Source organism: Pinus tabuliformis, chromosome 1_1, assembly GCF_031772625.1.
Source record: "Pinus tabuliformis cultivar Carrire ecotype Pingquan chromosome 1_1, CPIR1, whole genome shotgun sequence".
Lineage (NCBI taxonomy): Eukaryota > Viridiplantae > Streptophyta > Pinopsida > Pinales > Pinaceae > Pinus > Pinus tabuliformis.
The window spans coordinates 248,781,136-248,798,109 of NC_142297.1; positions in this window are offsets into that span (position 1 = coordinate 248,781,136).

Sequence of the window (16,974 nt, forward strand, 5' to 3'; positions counted from 1 at the left end):
CTCTGAAGAATCACTGCATTGACCTTTGCTTGCTTCTCATGTGCCCTAGAAAGTCTCTTTGCAACTTCTTATCTATGCCTTCAAACTTCTAAAGTGCCTGTTATTTGAGGGAAGTACTCATCACCATGCTTCTCATCTGATCTATAGGGAGAATCACATGAACTATAGTCCACCATTTTGTTTGTCATGCTTAATCTTCTTCCTGTAAATATACCATGTCAACTAACCAAATATAAAAATAATAAAACATACCTTAGTGAAGTTTATGGGATGCTATCTTGTCAACAACATCAATCCACATTAGCATAACATATATATATATATATATATATATATATATCTATATATATATATATATATATATATATATATATATATATATATATATATATATATATATACATAATGAAATCATCATATTCATCATCTCAGCATCAACCTATGCATGACAACAAACTACAACAATGACCATAACATGCACACTTTACATACACATAAACCACAAGCCTAATGAACACATATGAAACCAACATGCATGCATGCAAAACCAACACATTTTGCCCATCCATTCCATGTGTTGAAGCTGAGAGCTTTGATACCACTCCATGGTATTGCATATCACCCAATGAGAATCAAACCAACTCTAGTACCACTCTGTAATACCCTATTCCCACACTTGCCCAAGCTTTTCAATCCACTGAGGTAAATATGTGATGAACAGTTACTATGATATGAATCAACCTCCTAGGTATGGCTAAGGGAGTGGAATCAACGAAGCTAAACCAAACTGACCTTCATCGGGAGCTAACCAATCACTCCAGGTTCCCAACCCCCGAGTTAAATTTAGTTTTCACTGACCTAGGCTCCGATTCACTCCCATGACAAGGAAAGACAATGAATGCAATCCTCTAGTCTCTCTCATAAGCCCACCTTCAAGCGATTGTAGACTAATTTACTCAGTTTTGTGCCAGTGACTCCTAGATCTGAGCCATGATTTTAGGTCTATGACCCATACCTCTGTCCATAACTTAATGAAACTATTAGAAATGATAAATAACAAATAAAAAAGGCCTCTAATGCAAAAATTGAACAAGGACTTAACCTGATCCATCACAACCATGACAAACATCTTTTCAAACACATCACGAACAAGTAATGTATAGATCATATTTACACATCTGAAAATAGGAGAATCATAGTTATATGAGAATAAAAAAAAAGGTATGATCCCCTCTCATAATAGTTTCACTATCATCTATTAGATCATGCATTCATTAACAAATCATTTACTAACCAAAACATGATGACATTCGTAACTGAATTCTATCGTAAAACCACACTTATAACCAACATATAACCAAAATAACAGAAGTAATGGAACAACCATCAAAACCAAATAATAACAAGTATAAATACTCATGAAAGTACAAGAGGGAAATATCTCTTATTAACATATGCAAATCGAACCAAGTCAGGGACTTCCATGTACCACCTAACCATAGATTAAGCTGAACCAAATCTCTATTTCATCTAATCACCCCTGTGCCATATTATAAGCATGAATTTGGGATATCATGGAATAAACAAATAAAACCGAAACCAGGTCTTCTAAAGGCCACACCACCTCAACCCTCAACTAGTGATTCCATATCATGGGAAAACATCACTAACCATCAACATATTAGTCTCTACTCAAGTTGTTTAGGGATCTAGAGCGTTTGTTTCAACTCGGCTCTAGGACTATTAACTCAACCCATAGTTGTCACAAGGCTCTAGAGAATATTTCCAAACAAGGCTCCAAGACCATTAACTCGACCCACTAAGGGATTTAGAGTGTTTGTCCAACCAAGGCTTCGAGGACTATTAACTCAACTCAAGTTGTTCCAAGGCTTCCAAAGAATTTTTCCAACCAAGGCTCCAAGAACTAAAATATTAACCCACAACCATAAGGATCATGAGCACAAATCAGAAAACAAAAGGAAAAACCCACAAGAGCATCGCTATCTAGGAAATGGAAAGGCTAGATAAATCACTTTCAATCAAGGAAATCCTCCATTCTAATGAAATTTCATAACCAATAACCACATGCATATGCCATGCATGCCAAAAATATCAAGGAAACCATACATAGAACTTGTTACATGTAAAGAAAACCTGATGTATTTGTTGATCTTATTGTTCACTTTTTCTCTCCTTCGTTTACTTTTCCTTCTTGCTCCAAATCCAAAGTGTGAAAAAAATCATATACGACTGGTTCAAGAAAACTCTAAGTGTGCAAGAGTATGTGAGAGAGAATAGAGAGAGAACTATAAGCTAAAACTTATAAAACATTGTCAATTAATCCTCATAAGCCTTTTTATCATTGAGGCATATATTTTCTTCATTTCTCTCTATTTTCCTTCAATTTCCTCCTCTCATACAACCTATGACCTTTCAACATCTTTATCTATTAATTGTAGTTATTTCATAAATATAATGCCAAGTAATGCTACTTTTCCTTTTCCATTCCCTTTGCCAATTTCGTTAGCCATAATAAACCAAAATGAAACCCACTAGGATTTTTTTCCCACCATTCAACTTGCAATACATATCCCATGACATTGTTCTTATTTTTCATTTATTAAATTTATTACATGGATTTTTAATCAACGCGTTTACATTATGTTTTCGTTTGCTCATCCTATAGGATTTCTTGGACATAGGGACAAACCTTGGTACCAAATATATGGAAAACTCAATATTTGTTTTATTAGAAGACTCAATAACCATTTTATGTGGTAAACCTAAGATCTCAACAAATACATTTTCAAATTCCTTGAGTATTTGATGTTTTTCAATGATTAGTACCTTATCCTTGGTTGTCTCTTCCAAGTGTAGACTTGCATATATATTTGGCACCCTTTACATAAATATTTCTTCAATTAAATGGTTGATATTTCCTTGACAAAAAGTTTCTTTGGAATCCCTTACGCGTGTCTTTACTTCCCCTTTTCATCATGGTAACTAAATGTCTTATTATAGCAATCTAAGTCAATATGTTTTTTTCCAATAAAATCCATACCAATAAAGAATCACATGATCCCTACGTTAAGATGTTCTAATATGGAATTTTTCTCAAACCATTCATGCTAATTTTACATTATTTCACTACTTCAATTCAACTAATTGAATCGATGAACTCTCGCCATACTTGATTTTCTTTAAATTGAATATTTCAACAAGTTCAATATCAAGATAATTACGAATAACTCTAGAATCAATTAAAATGACAATGATATAGTTATTTATCTTATATTCGGCTTTAATCATATGAATAATATGATAAAACTGGCCATTTTGCAATGCTATATAAATTCTAGGCATGCTTATTCCTATGTCCTCCACTCTATCTATTCCTTGAATTTGAAACGAATTTGAATTGTAGTACAATATACCATCGAAAGTTAGATAGACAAATAAAAAGTAGCAATCAAGTAATTGAGGATATAATGAGGATGTATGTGATGGGAAAACCATCAAAATGGAAAGAGTATTTTCATTTGGTAGAACTTACATATAAAAATGGGTATCAATCATCCCTTAGATGATCCTATTTGAGGCCTTGTATGGAAAAAAAATGAAACACATTTAAAAGGTGGGACAACCTAGTGGACAAAGCCATTGTTGTGTAGGTTTTAACCCCCTACATAAATTACCTGCATATGAATTCTAAAACACAGGAAATAAACAATGCGAGAGCATAACACATAAAAAACATAAACACAGAGATTTTCCCCTAGATCCCAAAACCAGGACTACCAAATTGATTTTTTCATTATGTTCCTTTCAATGTTACAATACATGTTTATACATGCCGAAGCATCCAATACCATGGAATGAAAACCATCTCGTCCAAAACCATGGACCGAAAACCATTGCATCCAAAAACATGTGCAAAAAACATGCACAAAACCATAGGTAGGTTTGCCCAGCCTAATATAGGGTCCCAAAAAAAATTTCCACAAGGAACTACCCCGGACCTCGTAGAGGGAGGCCACCCACACCCCTCAAACCCCCTGTGACTCCCCCACTGTGCAATCGATGCAATGAAGGGGGGGCTCTACCCCCCCTCTAACCCCTCTGTTAATTGCGTAGGCTAGTCGTGGAAAGAATATAACACAACCCAACATGCTCTCACTTGTTGTTTTCTTTTCACAGGGGGCCACCGGAGAGCTTAGTCATTTATCCAACCTTGTAATTCCTATTGTTTCTCTACACCAAGAGAACTTCTCAGAGCTCATAGATTTTGTCAATGCATCTTCATTATTCTTCAAAGTGTCCACCTTTACTAGCAACACCTTTTTGTCTTCTATCATATCCCTCACAAAGTCATACTAAACATCAATGTGTTTTGTCTTTGAATGGTAACCAGGGTTTTTTGCAAAGAATATTGCACTTTGGCTGTCACAGTATATTGTTATAGCTCCCTGTACTAATCCCATACTTGAACACAATTTCTGCAACCAAACTTCTTCCTTGCTTGCATAAGTGGCTACCATGTATTCTTCCTCTGTAATTGATAGTGTCGCTACAGATTGTTTCTTACTCATCCAATTGACTGCACCTCCAAATAGGTTAAACACATACCCAATTGTAGATCTTCTTTGATCTAGATCTCTAGCCCAGCCTCCATCAACAAAGCCATGAATATCCAAAAATCTGTCTAATCCTGATCTTCCTTGGTGGCATAAACCATCATCACTAGTGCCATGCAAATACCTGAAAACCCGATTCACTATTGTCCAATTTTCCTTCCCTGGTTTTGACATAAACCTGCTCAATACTTCAACTGCATGTACAATGTTTGGTCTAGTACAGACCATCACATACATTAGACTACCAACTACACTTGCATATGGAACATGGGACATGTCCTCTTCCTCTTCTTGTGTCTTGGGACACTGTTCGGTAGATAACATTACACCTACAGGAATAAGAACCTTCGCTTGTTTACTCTCTTGAATATTAAACCTCTGTAGTATTGTCTCAACATACTTCCTATGGTTTAACCAAAGCTTCCTATTTGCCTGATCTCTTTTTATTTCCATGCCCAAAATATAGTTTGCAGCACCAAAATATTTCATGTTGAATTTGGAGGACAATTGAGTCTTCAAATCCTGGATAATTTCTTTGTCATTTCAAAAAAACAACATATCATCCACGTACAAGACCAGATAAATAACACGGTCATCAATTAATTTAAAATACACACAGTGATCTACTTTGCTTCTCATGAAGCCAAGTCCCCGTATAAATGCATCAACTTTCTGTTACCACATCCTTGGTGACTATTTTAGCCCATATAGAGACTTCTTTAACTTGAATACCAGTTATTTCTTACCCTTCACTGCAAAGCCTTTAGGTTGATTCTTGTAGATCTCCTCTTCCAGATCCCCGTGAAGAAATGTTGTCTTCACATCCATCTGTTCTACCTCAAAATCAAAAGCAGGAGCAACAGATAACAGTAATCTAATAGAAGCTGCCTTGAAAACAGGAGAAAAAATATCACCAAAATCAATTGTCGGTTCTTGGGAATAACCTTTTGTTACCAACCGAGATTTGTATTTCTGCACCTTTCCTTCTGCATTTGTCTTCTTCTTGAACAATCATTTGCTCCCAATGGGTTTCCTTCTAGCAAGAAACTCCACCAGATCCCAAGCCTCATTTTTTTACAAAGATGTCGTTTCATCAACCATGGCCTCTTTCCAGAGTTTTCCATCCTCTGAATCTACTGCTTCCTTCACAGTTCCAGGATCATCATCAATAATAGATAAAGAAAAATTTGAATAGAAAGCAGATGGACTATACCTTTCTGGTTGCCTTCTTTCTCGAACTGATCTTCTCACACTTGGATTTTGTGGCTCTTCATCTTCTGATTCCTCTTCTGTTGTAGAGTTTGATTCTTCCACCTTAAGATCAAACTCTATCTTCTCAAGTTCCTTTGATGGGACTTTATGTTTAATAACATCTTTCACCTCTCTGAACACCACATCTCAGTCGTACACAACCTTCCTTGTTACTGGGTTCCAATGCTTATAACCCTTTAAACCATCCTTATACCCAATAAAGATGCACATTTCAGATTTACAATCCAACATTGTTCTTTTCTACTATGGAACATGTACATATGTATCACATCTAAATACCCTCAGATATGAAAGAGAGGGATTCTTACCAGTCCATACCACTTGTGGATTCTTATCCTCCAACGCTAATGAAGGTGATCTATTGTAACATGTTGTCTCCACTTCCTCTGCCTAGATTCTTGTCCTAACCCGACACCATTGAGCATGCTTCTTTCTCTTTCCATCAACATCTTTTTCATTCTTTCTGCAGCTCCATTTTTCTCAGGTGTGTATGGAGTATTCTTTTGTCGTACTATACCACACTTCTTATAGAATTCTTCAAATTCCTTGCTGCAATACTCTCCACCATTATTTGTCTTCAACACCTTTATCCTCTTCTCTCTCTGGTTTTCCACTAGAGCCTTAAATTCTTTAAACCTGTCAAAGACTTTAGATTTCTTCTTGAGGAAATATATCCATGTATTCCTTAAGAATTCATCTATAAATGATACATACTACATAGACTTACACATTGGTGCAACCTTCACAGGTCCAAACACATCACTGTGCACAAGCTCTATTATTTGTTTCGCCCTCTTACCACTAGAGGGGAAACTCACCTGATTCTGCTTCCCATATACACAATTTTCATAGAAATCAAAATCCAGAGAGCTATTAGTCATACCTTCTACCACAATTTTACCATGAAGTATTCAAAGGCCCTTCTCTCCAATATGTTCAAGCATTTGATGCCATAGCATGGTCTTTTCTCCAGAGACCACTAGATTTTCTAGTCCACTTTCAGGAACCACAGAACTGTTGCACCCATCAATAATAGTGCTACCTTGTAGCTTGTACAGAGTTCCAATCCAAACTCCCCACATCAATACCAGTGCTCCCCAAACCATCTTGCAAGTATCTTTCTCGAACACTATTTTTACACCTGCATCATCCAACTTTCTTACAGAAATCATATTTCTGGCCAATGCAGGAATATGCAGAACACCTTGAAGTGTTCTAACCCTTCATCCTTGCAAATTCAACTTTACTTTTCCATGAAAAACGATTCTAGACTTCTTATCATCCCCCAAGAAGATACCACCACCATCATATTTCTCATACTCACAGAACCACTCTCTATGCGGAGTGAAGTGAAAGGATGTAGCTAAGTCAATCAACCATGGCTCATGATCTACATTGGTACTTGAAGAAGCCAAGTACACATCCCCACCTTCATTTGAGGTGGTTTTCACCTTTGCATAAGGAGCATCATCAGATCCCTTTCCTTTCTCGGGAGCTTTAGATTTTCAATCCCTTTTGTAGTTCCCTTCCTTTCCGCACTCTAGCACACTACCTTTACAGGTTTTCCTGGAGATTTAGAACTCCCTCTACATTTAGATCTCCCACTGGATGACTTATTTTTGTTTTTGTTCTGGGACTGTCCTCGTATAGACAACGCATCACCATTTTGTCTCTTCATATTTTTCCATCTCATCTCCTCCGTCAACAAGGATGAGACTATTTCATCAAATTGCAAGGAAGTTGCATTGCTACCTATTGCAATAACCAGATTATCCCATGAATCTGGTAGAGAACACAAGAAACTGATGCACTACCTTCATCTGAAATTTTAATATCAAAAGATATTAACTGACTTACCACAGTATTAAATGTGTTCATATGCTCTGTCACCAAGTCTCCATCTTTCATCCTTGGTTTATACAACTTGTTCTGTAGCAACAGTTTATTCACCAGAGACATAGATTGGTACAAATTCCCTAACTTGTCCCAAAAATACTTCACCGTAGCTTCCCCTGATACATTCAAAAATACTAAATCTCAGTCACACAATCGTATTGTACACTTTGCCTTCCAATCCAACTTCTTCCATTCTTCATCAGACACTACTGTTAGTTTAGTACCTAGATCTACCGCAATCCACTGATCTTTATCCACCAACAGATCCTTCATCTCGAGTTTCCATAACTCAAAAATCTAACCATTAAATTTCTCAATCTCTATCTTTCCACTGCTTGCCATCCTCTTTGACCACCAGAATCGATCCCGTAGATCTCCCACTGAAGAAGGTCTACCACAGGCCCGAGCAAAACCCCTGAGCAACAAAGGCATCCCCTTGAAGCCAAAACAACTCTTGTAGTAGATGTAGGTTTTAACCCCGTACAGAAATTACTTGCATACGAATTCTAAAACATAGAAAATAAACAATGCGAGAGCATAACACATAAAACACATATACATAGAGATTTTCCCCTGGATCCCAAAATTGGGACTACCAGCCTGATTTTTTCATTATGTTCCTTCCAATGTTACAATACATATTTATACATGTCGAAGCATCCAATACTATGGACCAAAAACCATCATGTCCAAAACCATGGGTTGAAAACCATCACATCCAAAACCATGTGCGAAAACCATGCACAAAACCATAGGTAGGTCCGGCCAACCTAATATAGCGTCCAAAAAAAAATCCTCGGGGTGCTACCTCAAACCCCATAGAGGGCGGCTACTCGACCCCCTCAAACCCCTTATGACCCCCCACTATGCAATCGGCGCAACGAAGGGGGGGCTCTACCCCCCCTCTAACCCCACGGTTAATTACGTAGGCTAGTCATGGAAATAATATAACACAACCCAACATGTTGGGCCAATATTGCTTAGGAAGAGAAAGTAATAAAAATCCAGTTGAATTTAAAGAATCTATAGGATATCTGGATGAAAACAAGATAAATAGGGAATTTAGAATTGGTGAACCTGTAAGATACCCACTTGAGATATGTCAAACATCCCCCATTAAAATCTTTGACTTTTACTGAGTTTTACTTTCATACATTTTTTTCAAATAGTTTGAGGACATGCATCTATGAGTGACTTTTTTCTTGAGTTTATTTAAATGAATAGACATAACATCAAGTATATACTCATGGAAATTCCTCAAACCAACAATATACTAGCATTTGCACCTAATGTTGCAAAGGAAACACCGTAAGGCATAGTGTGTGGAAGAATATTGAAATGTGAATAGGCTTATGCGGGCTTTTTGTGAAAGCAAGGGTCGATGATTTCGAGTTTTAATTTGAGGAATCCATGCCAAAAACCGTTGAAATGGAATGCAAGTAGCCATAAATATGCATTGAACCTGTTTAGAGACCTTTGTTTGTAGTTGGTAAAAATTGTGGAGTTAAAGGTGAAGATAAATGAATGAATCCATGCGAACAACAACCGGGCAATCATGTTGATTTGGAAAGGGCTATTTAAGAAATCATTATTGAAATGGGAAATTAAATTAGTATGAAGATATATTGAAAACATGTATTATATTAATTAAAATCAATTGATTTTGTCAACAAAATATGTTAAAACCCATTGACAATGGACTGGTTGTGAGGACATAAACTATCAAAATGGTATTGATCTTGAAACATCCCTTTTTAAGTTTGAAATGGAAAACACAAATAGTTGTGAGGACATAAAATATCAAAATGGTATTTGATGTTGAAACATCCTGTTTTAAGTGTGAAATGGAAAATACAAATAGTGTATTGTAACATCCTTTTTTAAGTTTGAAATGAAAAACACAAATAGTTGTGATGACACAAACCATGAAAACGGTATTTGATCTTGAAACATTCTTTTTTAAGTTTGAAATGGAAAATACAAACAATGAATTGTAACAAAAGAGGTTCGAGAAGGAATATAATAGCGTAAACTACATTGTGCTTGTCATTCCATATTTGAAGGTGTATGAAAACATGCTGGAGGTAGCGAAGGTGTGAAGAAGCAACAATGGACCTACAAAATGTATATTTTGTTAGAATTAGCAATATGTAAACCAGCGGCGGAAATTTATTAGTAATACTTTGCAGGTGAGTTGTGTTAAAATGAATCTGGAATGAATGGAAATGAAGCTACCTTTGCTATGGGGATTTATATATTGTTAGTGGAAGATGCATGGTGAATAATGGCAGAATGAACACCTTTGGAGGTTAATACGTAGCTGGAGATGCAATTTTTTTGCTTGCCAGGCTACTTGCAGCTGTGAAGGTATGTTATTTCTGAGCCCATGTGGCCTGTTGCAAAAGAAAGAAAATGTTAGAATGAGATGTATAGATAATATAAAGACATTCTAATATTTGCTTATTTACTAATATTGAATAAAGTTGGTTGTTGTTGAAAGATATGAAAAGTATGTTATGAAATAGAATGAGGTAAATAAATGGAGGAAACCTTTTGTTGATGTCAAAGTATGGGTTGGAGCAGATTATCTGGAGGCGGCATTGAATGGAGAATGTCTTCTACGTGTTTTCTGTGAGCAATGTTTTTGTTGTCCTTGATTTTACTGTAACAATCGAAACTGAATGCGGGGTTAATCCAGAGATCTTGTAGAGAAGGCACTCTTGAAATAGTTGTGAATGTGGGACCTTGACGTTCTGTTTTTCCAATGTCAATTGTTTCTTTTGGAAGTGTCATACCTTGAGATTTATGTATGGTTAAAGCCCAAGCCATCTTCAGTGGAATTTGTGCACGTCCATTTCTTTTTACTGCTGGAATAGGCAAGTGAGTGGGGTTTCTTTCATCCCAAGGAGGCCCAATGTATTTGGGAAAATCTACGACAACAAATGTTCGAATTTGTGGTGGTGTAGTTGATTCTTTGTAAAAGATGGTTACAATTTCTCCGAGGGAACCATTAACAAGTCCGGTTGAAACCCAAAGGTTGGAAGTTAACATAACTTTTTCTCCATTGCATAGTAATACAATTCGCTCAAGTTGCTCGTCTTCAGAGGAAATACTGAAATATGTGTTGTCATCTTCAGCAATGGATCTTGTGATAAGAGTGTTTAGAGATTTCATCATTTGCTTATTATGGACCATTGTTTGAGCATTTGTTGGAAATAGATGCATGGAATCCTGGAATGAACATATTTCTTCTTCTGATAAAAAGGAATCTGTGCGTGACATGAGTACGTTGTAGTCGTCGATTGTTGGATTTGCATCTCCAATGTTCTGGAGAATGTTCCTGAAAGTAACCTGTGCGATGTCATCGCCTTGTTGACGAAATATTGTGTCTAATGTGATGATTGCGGTGAAGGTGTTCCACAGTGCGCTTCCGTGGCTCGTCCCTACATATAGAGGTATGTCTTTGACGGGTGGTAGCTGACCGAGATCACCAACCAATATTATGGAACAACCACCAAAAGGAGTGTTTCTTTGGTGGGGAAATGCTTCCCGAAGACGTTCATCAATATGGCTGAGAAGCTTTGGCCCAATGAAGCTCATTTCATCGATTAGTATGTATCTTATATGCCCGAGTTCTTCTTGGAATTTTGCAAGAGCATTACCTTCTAAGGGCATAAGATCCTTTAGAGGAAGGTGCAAAGCAGAATGGATTGTCGATGCTTGTATGTCGAAGGTAGCAACCCTTGTATGGGCGAGGAGCATGATCGGTGAAGGCTCCGAGCTTGCTAGGCCTATGAGCATATCTTTGATGCAATTAATAAGGAGGGATTTTCCCGTACCGGTAGTGCCTTGAATTATCATTCTGAGAGCGGGTAAATAATCCTTCCTAGCAAAATGACTAGAAATAATATTTAGAGCTTTTCTTTGCATTAGAGATAATGTAGTAAGGGTCGCCAAGATATGTTGACTTGTTTGAAGAATGTGGTGGATGGAGCGGCTATTCTCAATGAATTGTATTGCATTATTTTGTAGATCCAATGGGATAGTGGTATGATTCCAGTTCTGGGTGTCATCAAAGCCACAAAGACCAAGCATGTCAAGGTCATTTATGAGAAGCTCATTTGTAGGGTGTAATTGGGAAAGTAATTCCCATTCATTTATTTCCATGGTGTCTGTTGGATTGGTTTCATCTATAGTTGAGATATCATTTGTGACAGATTTTGGTTTACATTTAAAGAAATGAATGGTCGACTACATAATGTTAATGGCAATTTTTGCAGCATATGGCAGGTTTCCTGTGCTCCAATGTCATGATCAACAAGGGTTTCTGTAAGAAATTTTTGAAATGCGGATGTTGTTGGGTCAGCAGTGGGTGAAGCCAGGAAAATTCTACGTAGCATGTGGTGGAAGCTTTCAGATTTTTTTATGCTTTGGATGCATATTTGGCGATATATTTTTGTACAACGTGTATGGAGAGTACTGGTTGGCAGTCAACATTTGCACGCCAAATAGATAGGATGGTAGGGTTATGGCTATTGAGTCGATCGTCGTTGCGAGCAAGTGTCTATGTTTTTTTGCCATTGGAATCAATGAATAAGGCCGATTTTGGATGTAATTCCCACGGTACTTTATAAAGACATTGGAGTGTGGATCCATTTTTTCTTAGGCACGTGCTTTCTGAGCATTGTGTGTGATGTTCAACACAATTGACAAGCTGTTCATAGTCACTAAAAAGATTGGTTCTGAAGATTTGCGGCGTGGACAATAGACAAGGGTCTTTGGGATTTGTCCAAGCATTTGAGTCGAAGGAGCACGAGGGTTCCAAGCGGAAATGTATTTGTCGAAGAACTGCCTTGTAATATCAACTGCTTCTGTGTCTTCCCAGTTGAGGTTTTCCATATCAGGTGCATTTTCTATCCAATGGAAACCATGGATGTGCACAGATCCCCTATGTTGCCATTCATACCTATCAAGTATGCGTTTTTGTAAGATAATTTTGCAATAGGTGAGGAATGTTGTTTAGATTTCTTGGAGAAAAAAAAAATGCGGTAGAATGCATACCTGTACCAGTAATCTTTTGTATTCAAGTGTTTCTCTAAGATAATCTCACGAAATGCTATGAATCTATGGTGCATATATAGTGATGTTAAATGTGGGTTAGAGATAATGTTATCATTTCTCCACTTTTGTTGTTTTGCAATATCAGAAGGAAGACATCCGGGCATGATTGAATGAAGATCAGGCCATTTTGTATCAGCTGCAATCAATGTGAAGAAGAACGTTGGGCAACCGAGTTGAGATATCATGTCCGTTAGTTCATTTTTAGCCTTGTGCCAATATGACCTTGTTCCACGTAAAGAGCTACCGAATCGCATGACTTTCTCTCCCAACTGCTCATCTGGAAATTGTTCTAAGCGGATGTTCAGATCTTGAATAGATATTGGAAAGTTATCTGTGACGTTCTTTTTCACAAAAATCAATGTTGTTGCTTGACTGCGATGCCGCATCATGAGATTATATATGTAATAACGAAAGCGTGGGTGCTTTCCAAATCTGTTATCGTAGCAATGTATGAGATGAAGTGCATATTCATGTAGCCGCACTACTTTCATTCTTGGCTGATTCGGCATTGCAGCTCCTGTCGGGAAAAGGGCAGGGAAAGCCATAGAGAGTAGACCTTCTGTGTTGTATTCATTGACTGGCAATAAACCAATTGTTGGCCACTCAACTGTAGTATCAGATTGGTGGTTGTAAGCATGTAAATAACGGCGGATTTCTTAGATTTCTGTATTTCTATCAGGTATGATTGGGACGAACGATGATGTTTGGTCTACAGATGGGTCTGTGAAATCTTTGGTGAGCTCATGGGGTGGTTCAAGTGGAAGGAAGACAGTGGTTTCTGTAGTATTGGAATGGTGAAGGGAGGAGGAGACATCGGTGGGGATTGCTCGTAAGGATGCCAGTGCGTTGGTATCAATACGAACATTCTTATAGTATGGGTCATTCACCAATTTGTATTCTAATGCAGCGAGAATGCGATGTCTACTGACAATGAAATCATAAGCCTTATGGTCATTACTATGACGCGTGACAATTAGGATGTCCAAGTGTTCAACACGTCGTGGCAACATGTTTGCGATTTTTGTAATGTCTTGAGGAAAACAAATTGTGTGGCCACTGTATTTATACTGGCCACCACGTGCATGTGTTACTTGAAGTATAGGGTTAACCCTAGCAATGAGCATTTCTTCTATCTGTGAAAGAGATGTAAGGGTAGCTGGTTGAGGACCAGGGTCCATGTTGTTTGATAATGAGAAGCGATGACCCTTTGTTTCAGAGACACATCTGGAGCAGCAATACATGTGGTTGGAATTGCGGATATGTATTCCAGGATATGATTCAAGACAAATGGAGCATGGGCATTTAGGTGGAAGTTTATCATTCTTTGCACGAAAATCTCGATGTGCGATTGATAGGACGGCAGACACGGCTTCCTAAGGATAAAGGATATAGCCTACTGTGGTCTCCCAATATATACTCGACGGTACGTGGGAGCATAAGTCCGTACTGGCACTTGTCGTTTCAAAGAGGAGGAATCACCCAACCTACGATGAAAGTGATAGTTACCAGGCTTTACGATGCTGGAATACGTCTCTAGCCTAGACTTCTAAATGGTGTGCGTTAGGTTCCAAAGCGTTTTTATGTTTATTGAAATGTATTTTACAGTTGATCTTTCTTAAGAAGTTTTCCTTTAAGGTTGATCACGTGATGTACATATACAATTCCTAAATATGCGATCTAAGATGATAAACAGACTTTTACTTTCTTTTTGTAGTGAAAATCCTAGCTACTAAGGAAAGAGAAGTGAAATTGTTTCAACATAGAGCAGAGAGAACACGCTAAGTCCTAAATCAATTTCTGCATGCATTCTAAATGTAAATGTACATGCATGTATTTGTTTTCCACTTTCTTAATGTGTGGATGACAAAAAAAAAGCCAAGTGGAATATAATATCAATACAGGGATATGACTATTCCAGAATTCTGACAGACATAAGCAAAGCTATTGAAGTTTTTAACTAAGATTTTCTAGAGTCTGTTCACTAGAAACAAGACAGTCACGATGGCACCACTTTGCATTAGTTTAACACAAAGGAATAAAGTTTAAATTATCAAGAAAGCATATTTATAACTAAATCATTTCAATCGGGAAATAATTTTGAATCAAATTTATAAGACTATGTAGCTGCTCAGTGGCTAATGTACAATTGATGGAAGAGGATTCTCTAGCATGGTCCATGGATGGAATAGAAATGAAGCAAAAACTTGGAAAGGAGATTAAGGTTGTTGCCGGAGATGAAGAAATACAGAAAATGTCCAGAAATGTCCTTCAACGCTGAAAGTTGAATCACCCAATGACAAAACAGAGTGGGCCAAGGCAAAGTATCTATATTTTAACATTGCTGCGTGAGTAACCAACATAAGCTGCACAGTGCTATGCAAAGTAATAGTCTATGCGGGGAAAAAACCCAATATAATCCACACAAGCTAATCCTCACGAGGAAGGTTTTGCAGGGATTTAAAGGTTTTCTTATGTTATAAAATCCTAGACTAATGTGGGTGTCCTAGCAAATAAAAATGTATACCATAATACCCACTTACTATTAAGCATCGTCTCCAAAGGAACTTGAACAATATGATAAAAGATTCATCTTTTACTTCTATAATATACATAATGTTAAATATATGAAAAACACTTTATGCTTTCAAGCAAGTTGTTTTTTTCTCTGACTGTTAGCCCTTGGAACGAATGGAAAACTTAGTGAGACAATCGGGGGGGCGTCAAATCTCTCATTGGCAATGTAAGCACGATTGCAAAAATGCCAAAGCTGCAAAATGAGGCTCAGAGCAAAGAACAAATCCCAATGACTTCATCGAGTTCTCCAGTTAGTGATGCCAATTCACCAAAAGAACATCATTTCATTCTTTTTTACATACTGGAACCCATTATTTTTGTTCCATACTCGAACCCATTATTGAAATGCAAAAAAATGAACTAATAAATCTATGAACATTCCATTCAAAGATCTATCCCCTACTTGATATCAATCACAAAGTTGCAGTAAACAATAGATTTAACATAAGAAGTGAAGAAATATAAGAAGTTGATTCTTGGTCTCGTAAGAAAAGAATATATATGAGTGTGAGTGTGTGAGTGAGTGTGATTAATGAAATATATATTCAAAAGCAATCTTAAAGAATATTTACATTACAATTTAATTTTATCATAAATATTTAAATTTAAGAGCGTTATCACTTTATATTATATAAATTCAAACATTTTCCTTTGTACATTATATTATTTTAATTAAAAAAATATATCATACATCATTGTACCATTAATAAATATAGTGCGCAACTTAAATAACATATTAAATATTTAATTTGAAAATCATTTGAAAAATTAAATCTAACTAAACAACATTAATAAAGAAATCATTCGAAAACAAATTAAATTAAACACCATTAATAAGAATTCAAATATAACAAAATTTAGTTAAAATAAATTAAATGTATGAATATACAATTTAAAATACATTGAATTTAACCACAATACTAATGTAAAAAGAGGATGTAACATAAGTTATAAGATATAAATAAAAAACATATTTCTAAATGAAAAACATATTTGTAAAATATAAAAATATAATTGAAATTCATTTAGAGAAATCCAATAATCTAAAAATTTAAATGTACCATATCTTATAAGACATAAATAAAAAATATATTTCTAAATGAAAAATATATTTGTAAAATTTAAAAATATAATTGGAGGGCCCATCCAAAACTGATTCTGAGAGGCATAGGTTAAGTCAACTATATTTTTAATTGAGAAAGAAAACTCACAGACATATAAATGTAAAAGTAAGAAACCAATTTAAATAAAACCACAAACTTTCACAGAGATAAACTAAATCAATGAATAAATGTAATAATCTGAAAGGAGTGAAATACAAATTGGAACAATAAAATTACAATAATAAATTAAGCCCAACTAAAAAAAATTAGTAAAAACCACTCTCATAAAACTAAATCATTACAGTGTTAAATATATTAACATAACTAAAACTGAAATGAAAGGATTAGGTTTCCATGAAGAGCAGAGCTTAGAG